Genomic DNA, 10266 nt, shown 5'->3' with positions numbered 1-10266 from the left:
AGTTCCATTCTGTAGAGTCTCTAATTTCCCATGTAGACTTCCAAAAATCAATTTATACACTAATGTAAGTTATTACTATTATATCAGCTAAGAGGGGCTGAAAGTGAGTGTTAGCCACTTAGTCATGTCCAACTCCTTGCAACCCCATTGACTGTAGCTGCCAGACTCCTCCATCCATGGGATTTTCCAGACAAGAATACTAGAGAAGGTTGTCATTTCCTTCCCCAGAGGATCTTCCCAATCCAAGGATCAAACCCTGGTCTCCTGCATTGCAGACAGATTCTTTACCAACTGGGCTACCTATGGATTAAGTAAAGACTTTATCGAACTTCTCAATTCTTTCAAGTGTTGCCATCAAGTACTGAGAAGGGGGAGGAAGCAAGATTAAGAGGGAAAACCCTAAGTACCAGAGCAGTGTTCCCAAGCATTTCGATGTCGATTTGGGTTTCTTGGCACAGTATTTAGGGTGGTTTTTTTTTTTTTTTTTTTTTTTTTTTTTCCGAGATTCAACACGTTTATTCACAGCAGGCCTGGCCGGTCAGCAGCATGCCTGAGCCCGGTGGGCTGGGCTCTGCCGGGTGGTGTGTCCCGAGGGTGGCTACCCGCATCTCTACCTCTTGAACTCCACCTGTGTATACACCTTGGTGATGTCTTGGTACCTGCCTTCTGGGGGCTGGTAGTTGGCGATGGGCGGCGTGTAGTCTGGCCCTTGTCTCTCTTAAGGAAACAGGCCGGGGTCTCGCTTGATGGCTCGGCATGGAGCTCCGGGGCCGTGAGCTCCAGCTCATGCACAGCATCCCGCTGGGCCTTGAGCAGGGATGCGACGGCGGCCCTCTCCAGCTCGTGCTCGCGCTGCTTGTACAGCGACCACTTCAGAAGTAGGGCTCTCCGCTCGCTCTCCTCAAAGGGGAGCTGCACCAGCGGCCGCTGCCTCGCTTGATTCAAGAACTTGACGGGGGTGATAAATTCCTCAGCGGGAATCAGCTCCTGGGTCGCCTTCTCCAGTCGCCGGATCCTCTTTTTCAAGCGCTCCTTCGCCGCGTGGTCTTTCTCGGGGTCCACCTTCTTCTTCTTCCGCAGAGGCTCCGCTCTCATGGGCACAAATCCCCAGAAAGACAGCAGGGAGCCCCGCCGCCGCGCGTCCCCCGGCCGCGTCGGCCGCGCCCCCAGGGGCCCGCTCGCGGGGCGCAGCGCGCGCCAGGCCGCCCCCAGCGCCGCGGCCGCCGTGCCCCCGCCTCGCCGGCTGCCGCTTCCGGGCGCGCGCGCCCCGGCCGCCCGACCCGCGCTATTTTTTGCAGAACATTAGAATAGAGGGTGGAGAAGGCAATGGCACCCCACTCCAGTACTCTTGCCTGGAAAATCCCATGGACGGAGGAGCCTGGTAGGCTGCAGTCCATGGGATCACTGAGAGTTGGACACGACTCAGCGACTTCACTTTTAACTTTTCACTTTCATGCACTGGAGAAGGCAATGGCAACCCACTCCAGTGTTCTTGCCTGGAGAATCCCAGGGACGGGGGAGCCTAGTGGGCTGCCGTCTACGGGCTCGCACAGAGTTGGACACGACTGAAGCGACTTAGCAGCAGCAGAATAGAGGCAGAATTGAAGAAGGAAAGCCCAACAGGCTTCAAGTAGAGAACAAGGAAGAGATAAGGCAATCTTTCCACTGAGAATACAGAATAACAGAAAAAAGCTACTACTAATCTCAGAGGATTTGTCTCTGAGATGAATAGGGATATATTTAAGCTTGTCTGAGTTTGAGCAAACTCTGAGAGATAGTGAAGGACAGGGGAAGCCTGGCATGCTGCACTGCATGGGCTCGCAGAGAGGAAAACATGACTGAGCGACTGAACAGCAACAAATTTATTCCTAGAAAAAATATTTATTGAGCACCTAAAGTGTATCAGGGGCTGAAGATATGGAAAATAAACAACATAAATATGACCCCTGAGGCCTTAGATGTTGGTCCAATTTAATTAGTCAACAGCCATATGATGAAAATTTTGTTTTTCGAAAGTCTGCTGAAAAACTATCTTGCGGAAAAACCATTTGTTGAATTTATATATTCATCCACAATTACTTTTCACTAATGATTGCTATGTAGGATGTAGTAGTCTGATTCTAAAAATGACAAACAGGGAAATACAAATAACAGTGAGATGCTGCTGCTGCTGCTGCTAAGTCACTTCAGTCGTGTCCGACTCTGTGCGACCCCATAGACGGCAGCCCACCAGATTCCCCCATCCCTGGGATTCTCCAGGCAAGAACGCTGGAGTGGATTGCCATTGCCTTCTCCAATGCATGAAAGTGAAAAGTGAAAATGAAGTCGCTCAGTCATATCCGACCCTTAGAGACCCCATGGACTGCAGCCTACCAGGCTCCTCCGTCCATAGGATTTTCCAAGCAAGAGTACTGGAGTGGGGTGCCATTGCCTTCTGCTATACACATATTTGGATGGCTAAACAAAAAAAGACAAAAATGAATATCCATCACTGGAAAGATTGTAGAGCAACAGGAGCTCTCATTCATTGATGATAAGAATGCAAAGTGGCATAACCATGTTGGAAGACAGTCTGACATTTTCTTACAAAGCTAAATCTCCTTTCCTGCCCCTTGATTTTGGACTAAGTCAAGTGACTTGCTTTATTAAAGAGCATGTCAACTGGTTTAAACAGAGGAGCCGCTGCATGCTTGGCTTTCATTCTCTTTCCTCTTCGGTAAGGATGGCATGGCCCAAAGAGGACATCCTCTCTGGCCTTGGTCCCAGATTGAGAAGACACATGGAAGAATATCAAATCCAGCTGACATGAGATGTGAACAACTCATAAATGTTTGTAGTTGTAAGTGCTGAGAAAATTTTTTCATAATATATTTGAGGGTTTAGTTCAGTTCAATTTCGTCGCTCAGTCGTGTCCGACTCCTTGGGACCCCATGAATCGCAGAACGCCAGGCCTCCCTGTCCATCACCAACTCCCGGAGTTTCCTCAAACTCATGTCCATCGAGTCGGTGATGCCATCCAGCCATCTCATCCTCTGTCATCCCCTTCTCTTTCTGCCCTTAATGCCTCCCAGCATCAGGGTCTTTTCCAATGAGTCAACTCTTTGCATGAGGTGGCCAAAGTATTGGAGCTTCAGGTTTAGCATCAGTCTTTCCAGTGAACACCCAGGACTGATCTCCTTTAGAATGGACTGGTTGGATCATTTGAGGATAAAGCATATATATATATATATATATATATATATATATATCATGGCCCTTTACTCCTATATCCCTAGATAATTCAGTGTGTATGTCCTTGGAATGGGGATATTTATTTGCAAAACCAGAGCACCATTAGCGACTTCAATAAATGTAGCACTGATGCAATAACTGTATCCAGTTCATCGTCCACACTTCTACTTTGTCACTGATCCAATAATGTGATTTTTCCTCTCTTTTACACAGCATCCAAATTAGATAAGATATTGATTTATTTGTCATGATTCTTTAACCTCCTTTGTCTGGAACATCGTACATGTATGATGTGCGTACATATACGCACACACACATACACACACACACACACACATAGCACTCCCAAGGTGGCACTAGTGGTAAAGAACCTGCCTGCCGAAGCAGGTTAGATATAACAGACTTAAGTTTGATCCCTGGGTCAGGGAGATCCCCCAGAGGAGGGCATGGCAACCCATTCCAGTATTCCTACATGGAGAATCCCATAGACAGAGGAGTCTGGCAGGCTGCAGACCATAGGGTCGTAAAGAGTTGGACATGACTGAAGTGACTTAGCATGCATGTACATATATACATATAAGTATGATGTCTTTAATACTGTTCTTGGTAACTGCAAATATTAAATTCCTCCAAGAAACCATTTTAGAGTCATCTCTGCTTTGCTGATGCAATGAACATGGTCCTTGGCTACCTGTGTGACCGTCTAGCAGTGAGACTCAGTAATCTTGGCCACTTGTAACATTTGCTGTATCACTGAGTTTATGTTTCCCAAACTGTAGAATGAGGCTAAATATTCCCAATGATTTTAGAAGTTTTTAGAGAGAGATTGTAAGGAGAAGACTGTGGTGCATTTTTTATAACATCCTGAATGAATGTCTAAGCCAGAGAGGAACAGCAAGGTGACGGGTTACCTGAGAGAAAGAGGCAGTCAAGACCCAGTCACAATGGCTTCGAGATGGGAATGAGCTCAGGCCAATCACATAATACTCGCTATTGTGCTGTCAGGCTTAGTCAGAGCCAAACTCAGGAAGCACATTCCATTAGACTAAATAAAGCTTCGATCATGTGTAAAATTTCCAGCTTGAATAGGCAGCCATCCTATCACTCATCAGGCTGGATGCATTTAATGGGTGTAATTTCTTCCTCATATTTCTATGCATTTATTGTTTCATTTTTATTATAGGAATTTGGGCATCTTAGGCAATTTATTATTTTCTGCTAAGCCCAGGCTTAACTACAGGGTGTACATGCAAATATGTTTCCTTTAGATTGTTAAAAGAATGGGCAATATCTGATTCAATTTAACCATGAGATTAGAAGAAAGGAAAAGTGGGGGAAATATCTATCCCGCACAGAGCCAATGTAATTTGAGACTGTATAGAAATTATTGAGGGTGGGGAGGATTGTGGAGTATTAATTCCTCAATTCTAGAGTTCTACTCTGTACACTAAAGATGGAATTCAGAAAAATGTATTTTAAGAAATGGCAACCCACTCCAGTATTCTTGCCTGGAAAACCTCATGGATAGAAGAGTCTGGAAGGCTACAGTCCAAGGGGTCGCATAGAGTCAGACATGACTGAGTGACTCACACACATACACAGGGGATTGTTAAATAGATTGATATTGCCTTCCACCCTTGTAAAGTGCATTAAACTTGCTCTTAAATTGCTTAGAGGAAAAGGAAAGAAGATGGAAGACATCTTCCATCTTTTTATTCTACTCTATTCTTTTCATTCTATTCAGATCAATTATCAGAAAAACTGAATATCAGAAATTGTCTCTGCAGCATTTCCATTTCAAGATTGAATTTCACTGAGAAATTCAAAGAAATTGAATCAGAGCTGCTGATCCTGTCAGTTCTTAAGGATTGTATTGATGTGAGCCAGTCTCAATTGGCTGCTGATCAGAGTTCCTGTGTGAAAAAAGTGCTCATTAATCAGGATGGAAGTGAATGGAGTGCAAATTATACCTAAACTCAGCAGAAATTATATATATATATATATATATATATATATATATGTATGTATGTATGTATTTGTATATATGTATTTGGAGGACAAATGTTGTTTATTTTATTTAATTATTTTATTGGCTGGGAGGCTAGGCAGGCTGCAGGTATTTCTATTAAGTATTTTCCAGATGTAGAACCAGAAGTAGCTCCTGAGACAAAGACTTGAAAGTAAATTGTTTGGGAGGTAATTTTAAGAAACACTAGTGGAGGAGTAAGAATGATGGTGAGACTGATGATGAAAGGCAGCCAATCAGAATGCTTCATCAGGCAAGTCATTCATGCATGGACTGAGCAGTGCTCAGGCCCAGTTGGAGAATTCTAGGAGAGTGTGTAGAGCATGTGTTCAGGGCAGCGGGAGCTCGAGGATTTGAACATTGACTGCCATCAGTCAATGGTTGAAGGCTGCTCCAGGGACATTTACTCCCTGCACTTCCAGACTGCCTCCTGCAGGGGCCAATCAGGCTTCTGGGGACAGAGGAAGTCCTCAGGCAGAGGTGCAGGCTCTGGCAGATGGGATTCAGGCAAACGTGTGCTGAAAGCATTGGAGAGAGGGATTTGGAAAAATTATGTCTTTGAAGCCAGCTCCTCATTCTAGATTAAAGATGATGAAAGAAAGAATTTGCCAGGAAAGCACCAAGATTTGTTATATTTAATGTGTCTCTTCTGTGAAAACACTGAGCCAGATTCAAGGGCAGGGAATGGGTCAGTTGCCCTGATTACCAACCCAAGAGTGATCTTAAGTTATCACAGTGATGAACTGGATATCTGGTATGAGTTCACTTGGATTTCAACTTGAGAGTCCTTCTGTAACTGATAAAATGTAAATTTTCCTTATCCTGCAATAGTTGAGAATGCCCTCAGTGGACGTTTTAGAAGTACCTGTGGCTTGCATGCTCCAACTCTGTAGAAGGTTTTTCTCCTCATCTTAAGTGCAGATTTACTGGTGCAAACTCAGGTAGCCAAGTGTTATCAGTGATAGATTGAAAGTAAGAGATTCTAAAGCTGAATAACACATGGAAAAGCACTGTTCACTTGGAATTAGAAATTTGCTTCTGTATGTAAATGTTTTTATGCTTTCTATTAAGTTGTTCAGTTCAAAAAATGAATGTAAAATTATGGACTTATTTTAAACATAAAGAAGAAGGAAAATTATTTTCTGTTAATTGAAAAATTTCTCTCTGCCTCCACTAAGTACATAATGATTGAATGGGTAAAGAATGTCATATAGAAGGAACAGCAATTTTTTAGCTCGTCAGGAGAAATCTCTCATGACGTCCTTATGGCCCTTTAAGAAATCATCAAATTTGGTTGACAAAGAAAGTGAATATGAACCTGGTGTTATTTTAAATATGCTCGATACCTTTTTCCCCAAATACTGGAGCATCCACAGCTGCACAAACTACAACTTTGTAAAGAATTAAAATTACCCCCTTGTTCATGAAGGTCAAACAATTATAGTGCAGATGGACACGATGCCCTAAAGCTATATGAATGAATCATGGAGGGATTTTTTTTCTCCCACTGGAGGTTTGCAAACACATCAGATGGAGATACTGCAGAAAGAAACGCCAGATTTAGATTTCATTCTGCCTCTGGTCAGTTCTGAAATCCAGAAGTCTTCCTTTTATGTGCTCTACGTTTAAGACTGATACACATTGACTCACAAGGTACGACTGTTGAATTTTGTCTTTAAATTCAATTTATTCCCACTTCCACTTTTTGCCCTCCAGCAATGTTTACAAATTATGGGAGGATTTCCAGGCTACCTCTGTGCCTGGGACTACTTTCTAAGTAAACTTGCTTAGAGCTACCAGCTTGGCACTAGGACAATTAATATCAAAAGGTATCTTCAATGGAGTGTCAATTTCTATTTTCTTGTGTTGTGGTCTGTATTACACACAAGGATCTCTTTGCTGTCATTGCAAACTATCATCAAAAACATCTTTTCTAAGAGAGAAAGGATCCAACTATTAATGCCAATATTGTAACTTGAACATGGGTATAACTTTCAACTTTGAGATGAAAAGTGGAGATAGAATGAGTTGAAAAGATGCTTGATTAAGAAACATGATAGAGAAAATATACAACGACAGTACACCCTCTGTGCTGAAGTTACCCTTCTTCTAATGTGTGTCCTTTTGGCTATAGAAGCGGAGAATGATGAGAGGAATACAGAGAGGAACAAGAAAGAAAAAAAGAATCAAGGTAAAATAAGAAAGACAGGCATCATTGGTGAGTTCATAGTCATAAAGATACAGCTTTCCTGGTCTTAGTTCCCTCATCTATGAAATGATGGTGTTGATGATGATGACCTCTAAGGATTCAAGTAATTCTCAAATGCTTCACTTCTTTGTTTTAAAGTGAGAATCTGATTTTAGCCACTGGATAACGAAATATCTCAGAATGACTTTCCCTCATACCTTTGGAGAAAACAGTTCCTTATAAAATAGTTTGTGAGAGTAAATTGTCTTCTAACTTTGTTTGCTTTTGCATTCTTTACACACAAAGATCAAATTATCAAGACATTCAAACTTCTGAAAGGACTGAAGCAATACTACCGAGTGGCAGAAATAGGTTCCAAGTCAACCTGGTTACTTGAGAGCTCTTCATATGAGGAGCTGCATGGACCTTGATGACAGTTGACCTTGTCACTAAGCTCAGCAGAATAAGCATCACTTGCATGGGGGCAATCAGTCTTCAGGTCGAGTTTGCTGGAGCACAACGTGGAGTTTAACAGATGAGTACTGTCTTTCGGAGCAGGCGTCCCCTCATGGAAACAGCGAGCTCTAGCCACCAGTCAGGCACTCCAGCTCCAGAGCTGATATCAGTGCAGTTGTAGGGCCATCTCTGCCTTCTGCTCCCCATTCCTGAGTCAGACTGATGCACTGGTGACCTGCACTCTGCTCTGAACTGTGGGCGGGGGGCAGTCCATTTTGGAGCAATAAAGACACTTCTGGATTTTCATTTTGCATATTCCTGGAAGATCTGGCCCAGAGGCTGCCTACCTCTCAGCTCCTCATCCCAACATAAGAACCGGAGCAAGAGTCTTCTCGGCTTCTATACCCAGTGCACTTGATTATCACAGGATCACAAGAAGCCTGGCATAGCCAGAGAGCTGGTCTTGAATCAACTCACTGAGTTACATCAGCTACTTGGCCTAACTGAAGTTTGGATGAAGACTCACCACTTGTCTAGAGGCTTCTTACTCCAGTTGGTCCCAAAGACAAGTAGACTAAGCATAGAGTAGTCCTTTTGGCAGTGAGTCACTTCCCTGGTGGCTCAGAGGGTAAAGTGTCTGCCTGCAGTGCGGGAGACCAGGGTTCGATCCCTGGGTTGGGAAGATCCCCTGGAGAAGGAAATGGCACCCCACTCCAGTACTCTTGCCTGGAAAATCCCATGTACGGAGGAACCTGGGAGGCTATAGTCCATGGGGTCGCAAAGAGTCAGACACGACTGAGCGACTTCACTTCACTTCAACCCCAATCTAATGTTGAAAGTCAAAGAAGTAAATTTTTTTTTAAGTTCAAAACATTACATCAAACTAGTTAACTATTTGGAACCATTCTTCAGCTATGGAGATTAGGGTCCAGGGTGAGCTATGTATCCTAAGTTTACAGCTTGGCAAACTTTCACACACTAAGTTCATCCTTAAATTTGTTATTCAGTCACACAATCATGTTTCACTCTTTACAAGCCCATGGACAGCAGCATGCCAGGCCTCCCTGTCCCTCACCACCTCCCAAAGTTGGCTCAAGTTCATGTCCATTGCATTGATGATGCCATCCAGCCATCTCATCCTCCAGTGCCCTCTTCTCCTTTCTGCCCACAATCTTTCCCATCATCAGGGACTTTTCCAATGAGTCAGCTGTTCTCATAAGGTGGCCAAAATACTGAGTATTCAGGGTTGATTTCACTTAAGATTGACTAATTTGATCTCTTCACTGTCCAACGGACTTTCAGGAGTCTTCTCTAGCACCACAGTTCGAAGGCATTAATTCTTTGGTGTTCTGCCTTCTTTACAGTCCAGCTCTCATCCTCATAAGTGATACCCAAATCAAAACATGGAGCATCACCAGCCAGCACCTTAAAAACTGTGCTTGTGATGGCTCCTGGTCATTACCACAGCCCATACCTCCTGGAGTAACCACTGTCCTTACTTCTAACACCATGGATTTATTTTTCTTGCTTTCATAATTTATGCAAATGGGATTGATTATATGTTATATATATTTGTGAGTGGGTGTTTGCTGTCAACATAATGTTTGTGTAATTCACTGCTGTCGCTGTGCATAGTCAGAATTCATTGTCTCATTGCTATGTGGTTTTCCATTGTATGAAGACATCACAATGTATTTATCCATGAAACTATTAAAGGGCATTGGGGTAGTCTCAGGTTTTTAGATGTTGTGAATAAAGCTTTTATGAACATTCTTATGTGGTGTACATACACATGCATTTCAGAGGGGATGTTTATTTCTAGTGATAGAATGTCTAGTTTCTAGGGAATGCATATGTTTACCAAAGTAGACATCCCCTCAAAGTATTTGTATAAATTTGCATTTCATGAGCAATGTCTAAGAGTTTTGATTGCTCAACATCTTCATTAATACTTGACATTATTTGTCTTTTTAATTTTATCTATTGGATGTGTCATCTAGCCATGTATTTTATATAGATGTATACAAGTTCAATAAACGTAGGCAAAATATTGATCAAAATAATGGAGTAAAAGCACTGAAGCAGCATGTAGAAGTCACTCACTCACTTATTCACTCATTTAATAAGTACAAATATTCAAGGCGGGGTTTACAAAAGATAAACAACTAGGAAATGAAAATTTCAATAAAAAGATTTAAAGAGAGAGATTCTCATGCAGATGTAATTATGTTTTTCCTAAATATTCTGTTACCATGTCTTCCTCAGATGGACTCCAAGTGTTTTCCAAATCTCCAGGGCCAGGATGATTTCACTATTTTATTTCTCAGCAATAATAATAGTATGATGATAGCAACAACAGCAACCA

General features: G+C 42.7%; 1 pseudogene; it reads right to left on the bottom strand.

Annotated features, from left to right (window-relative positions):
• Positions 1-553: 553 nt before the first annotated feature.
• On the bottom strand, positions 554-1095 carry LOC138417608 (large ribosomal subunit protein mL40-like; annotated as a pseudogene).
• Positions 1096-10266: the final 9171 nt, after the last annotated feature.

The sequence above is a fragment of the Ovis canadensis genome, chromosome 13 (assembly GCF_042477335.2).
Source record: "Ovis canadensis isolate MfBH-ARS-UI-01 breed Bighorn chromosome 13, ARS-UI_OviCan_v2, whole genome shotgun sequence".
NCBI classification, from domain to species: domain Eukaryota; kingdom Metazoa; phylum Chordata; class Mammalia; order Artiodactyla; family Bovidae; genus Ovis; species Ovis canadensis.
Note: the sequence above shows the minus strand (reverse complement) of the source record. Positions and strands in the feature narration are given on the sequence as shown.